Source organism: Austrofundulus limnaeus, unplaced genomic scaffold (assembly GCF_001266775.1).
Source record: "Austrofundulus limnaeus strain Quisiro unplaced genomic scaffold, Austrofundulus_limnaeus-1.0 Scaffold439, whole genome shotgun sequence".
In the NCBI taxonomy this organism is placed as follows: domain Eukaryota; kingdom Metazoa; phylum Chordata; class Actinopteri; order Cyprinodontiformes; family Rivulidae; genus Austrofundulus; species Austrofundulus limnaeus.
The window spans coordinates 301,456-306,665 of record NW_013952841.1 but is presented as its reverse complement, the minus strand read 5'-3'; positions in this window follow the sequence as shown (position 1 = coordinate 306,665).

The window sequence follows — 5,210 nt, the reverse complement described above, 5'->3', positions numbered from 1 at the left end:
GTATTTACATACAGACATACAGTATATACACACTCAGTGACCAGTTAGAACCCCCCCGGATCAGAACACCTGTCTGCAGTTGTAAACATGCGTGTATATACAAGATTTCTCCAATGGAATATTTAATAGTGACTGTGGAGGACCGGAGACCCAACCCCCAAGACACGAGGCAGACATGGGGAAGACCAGAGCCCAAGGGCCTGAGAGGAATCCCGAGCGCAGAGCCCCAAGGGGCACCCGCACGGGAAGATCCGCCCACCCACCCCCCAGATCAGACCATAGGGGAGAACTGGGAGAGTCCCCCCAGTGGAAGATGATTATCATTTTATTCTCTACTGTCCTTTGTATTCTGATTTAAGAGTTTCTTTATTTGAATGTATAGACATAATGTCCTCATGTGAGCCAGTTTCTTTGTAGGGCTTGATGGATTTTGTGACTGCACTTGGGGACACTTTCAAAGTTTTCTCAATTTTTTGGACTGACTGACCGACCTTCATTTCTTAAAGTAATGATGGCCAGTTGTTTTTCTTTACTTAGCTGCTTTTTTCTTGCCATAATACAAATTCTAACAGTCTATTCAGTAGGACTATCAGCTGTGTACTGTATCCACCTTCTGCGCAACACAACTGATGGTCCCAACCCCATTTATCAGGCAATAAATCCCACTTATTAAACCTGACAGCGCACACCTGTGAAGTGAAAACCATTTCAGGTGACTACCTCTTGAAGCTCATCAAGAGAATGCCAAGAGAGTGTGAAGCAGTAATCATGGCTACTTTGAAGAACCTAGAATATAAGACATATTTTCAGTTAGTTATTTTCAGTTATCATTTACCCAGAATGCTTTGTGTTTAAATAAAATGGCTCCATCCGTGTTAAAATACATTTTTAAAAATTATAAAAACTAAACAGCCTACAGTATTTTACGGTCTTTAATTTACAGTTAAAGTACATGTTTATCAAATAAAGTCTAATGTTACAACTAATCGGGGAATCCCTTTAACTTTCCAAGATTGGCTCTGATTCCCCTGCCTCTAGTAATCGCACGTCACTGTTGGAGATGTACATGCATTAGATATGTTCTTTAAGATTAATTTAAAGTCATCCAGTGGTTTATGAGATATGCTCACAGACATGTACATGTATACACACTGACATGAGAAAAATCTGTCTGCGTTCACAGCAGGTGAGAAAAATATATTTCTAACATCGTCTTTAAAACCAGTAAACCTGTTTTCTAAACTAACAAAATCAAAAGGAAATATGATTTTAGATCTTGTATTTCTAGCAGCAGTTGTCCATCAGTTTACACAGTTTAAGTCCATCTCTGGTTGCTTTGCTGGACATTCACACCCCTGCTGTTATGAAACACATCTCCCATAACACCACAGATACTGTAACTTTCTTGTAATAGGCTTTATTTTGTAATCTGCGATTATTTCCAGAAATAGAGCTGTGATAAACAGGATTAGTAATACTTAAATTTTTCTTCTGAAAGGATCTAGCTGTTATCTAGCCCAATCAGATTTATGGTGTTGACAAAATATAAAACGTGTTCAATCACTTCATTACGTGTTCACTACCAAATAGACATTTCACCTCAGCTTCTTCTTTAAAAAAAAGTCTCAGAGCCTGGCATGCCAGTATGCCAAGTCCCCCCCCAATGTTTGTGCCTGCTGCAGCACCCCCAACCCCACCACCATCAGCAACACACGCGCATGCCCCCTCTCCCATAGCGCTYGACGAGATCGTCTTTTCCTACAGCKATCATAAATCAAAGCTATGAGCTAGTGCTGGGCGGTATACCGTTTTGTACCGAAAACCGGTTTTTATTTTTGTTATGATATGAATTTTCTTAATCCTGGACATACCGGTTTAAATAGCCTGAACACGTGCAGAACATTTTGTCGTGGCCGCCAGTGAACTGTTTCCCAGGGGACTCGTTTCCTCGCAGCATCGCTTAGCACATTAGCATGCTAACGTAATTGTTGGAGCAACTGGCGGCGGCTGGTGTTTCAGCCGCTTTTTTTGTCTGACGTAAAAAAAACATTGCGTTTTCACCATTGCTGAATGTAGTAAACACCTCTTCAGTGTCGTGCACGGTTCGATTTAATGCATTACATTAGAGACGTTAATGCATGGAGACTTTAACGTGCTTCTATTGTGAAAAGCCCGGGGGGAAGTAGTTTTGTAGTGTAGTTGAGTTGACTGGTGTGCAAGGTGAGTCGTCCTTTTAAGTTTTATTAACACGCAGCGATAGACCTGATAATGATTTTTTCTCAACCCTTCACGATCGGACCTAAATGCATGATTTCTGTCTACAACCAGTCAACGATGAAAAGACGTACAAGAGGAGGGAAACAGTGATACAGAGGTACAGTAAAATAAAAAAGTCAATAAGCAAAGTTTGTACATTTTATTATCAGCTGAGCTGTGAGGAAAAAAAATACCATCAAATACGGTGAAACCGGTGTAATTGTTGAAAATACTGTGATATAAAATTTGGGTCATACCACCTAGGTCTACAATGAGCTGTTCACTTTGTTAATTCCAGATAACTTAGAAACAGATTCAGTGGCACAATGAGCTTGAACAATGAACCATTACTGGGTGTCATATTCAGCAGATTCATGAATCATGTGGTGGCAGGACGTTTATTTTAGCACATCATCATCATCATCATCATCATCATCATCATCATTATCATCATCATCATCATCATCATCATCATCATCATCAAATTTATTTATAAAGCACATTTTAAAAACAACACATTGTCACCAAAGTGCTGAACACAAGGCAAAAAAAATCACTGTAAAAGCAAACAACATACTTTAAAAGCATAAGAAAGATAAAAACAATAAAATACAGGAAAAAAAAAACACACTTCATTAAAAATCAGAGAGAATAAGTGTGTTTTTAAAAGAGATTTAAAAACAGGAAGTGACAAGGCCTGTCTAATGTTGGAGGGCAGATCGTTCCAAAGCTTACAGTAGGAGCCACGACTGAAAAAGCTCGATCTCCACTTAGCTTCAACCTGGTTTTCAGAATGACCAAAAGCAGCTGATCAGAAGATCTTAGTGCCCGAGAAGGAATGTATGGGTGAAGTACATGCCTTTCATAGTCTACGAGAAACACATTGCAGAGTTCCTGGGAAATCTCTCTTGCTCCACTACACGTCACAGCATGGGTTCCTTTCTTCCAGAGTCTACACTCCATCCCAGCATATACCATTTTGCCACAAGTCTGTCATGGAGGGAAACATTTAAGCAGACGAAACCTTCTGTCTGTGCAATCTCCATCCTGGGGAATTAATCCATTTGACAGTCTTTATAAGTGTGTTTGGAAGAGACCTATAGAAAACTTACCATGCTGCTTACACCCTCAACAGCCAGCTTCTGGAAGTGAGTAATTGAAGGAAAATGCCACCATTGTTGTCCGAGTGATTTTCCACATAAACAAAAACATAAACAAGAAAAGGTTTGGCCTAGGCCTTGTGGGTGGGCCATTATGAGAGCTAAATGATAGGATTTTTGTCATCCAACACTGTGATTTTACAGCTTTGGATGGAGCATGCAGGGCACTTAAGGCCGTGTTCAGAGCTGGGACTAAYATGTTCTGGCTGATTCAATCACAAATGGACAGCTTTAAGCTGGGCTATTCACACCTGGAATTTGAATGTAGTTGTGCAGATCAGATCTCAGATACCTGCTTTACATGCAAAGAGACTCTTAACCAAGTTCTTATAAATACCTTGGATTTGTCTTCAATGAATTTGTGTGAGAGAACTAAATACCTTTCAGAATCAGCTGGGAGAGCTTTGGGAAATATACAGCGTAAAATTAAGATTTTAACTGAAATGGGCTTTTCTGTTTTTACAAAACGTTTTGATTCAGTAGTTGGTAGTAGTTGGTTCTATTTTGTTTTATGCCACTGGTGTGTGGAATTTCAGATGATTCTTATGCTCCTAAATTGGTGGTGGAGGGTAACATGGAGCCCTGCATTACAAAACAGAGTAGAGATGCTTCATTTATGGAACCACATCACTCAGCTGCCAGACATTAGGCTGAACAAAAAGGTATTTTTTATGGGATTGTTCCAAAGATTATCTGTGGGCTAAGGAAGTAGCTACATTGTTAGCCACTTCTGATGTAAATTACTTTTATATAAAAAAACTGCAGTGCAATTTAAATTATTTCAAAAACATGGTTTTTAATGACTTCAAAAACCAATGGAAACAGGACATTTGTAGAAAACCAAAACTGAGAAATTACATTCAGTTTAAGGAAGAGTATTGTACTGAACCCTGTGTAAAACTAAATTTATCTCGAAAACAGCGGTCCCTTTGTGTCCAGATCAGAATTGGTAGCCTGCCCCTGCCTGGCCGTGGAAATTTAAAGGTCTCCCTGAAGAGCAGAGAGTTTGTGTTCTGTGTGACCTCGATGTAGTGGCAGATGACTGTCATTTTTATTCTCTAGTGTCCTTTCTGTTTTAAGGTATTCTCTATTTGAATGTATAAATAGACATAATGCAGATATATTTTGGTTATCTGAGGAAAAAAAATGAAGTTGAATTTTTGATAGAGAAATCTTTGCATTTGTTGCTTTTGTTTGTAAAGCAGGAAAGATGACAGCATGCTCTGTATCCCGGATGAGTTTCTGATTGTGATGATGATATTTTTGTGGGGCTTGTGATATGAGTGTAGCCATCCTGTTATGTGTGTTTTTATGTGTGGAGTGTCTTAAGCCCATGAGGGCTGGGCACCAGAAGGTGCATGACACTTAAATAAAATCAATCAAATCAAATCATCTTAACCACATCACAGCAGGTATTGAGCTACAAAAGCCCCATTCACACCTTACTTGGTTTCTGTACATGTTTTGGGTAATTCAGTTGTAAGTGGGCAACTCTGACAACGTTCATACCTGGAAGTTTAAACATGTACCCCAAAATATTATATGTGACCCATCGGATCAAAACGAGGATTAACTCCAAAAGTGGAATGTGGAGAAATATGCAGATATAGGGTTTTGATTAAAATGTCTGCAAAAATTGCATTTTGTCAAATCATAATGAATTAATGCCTTATCAATGTATCGTTTGAATGAATTGTCTGAAATATAGTCCTAAAAATTTTTAAAGAGTAACTTACCCCAAAATAAACTTTTTTTAGCTGATAAACTGTCTAGAATGTGTCTAAAATGTTATAT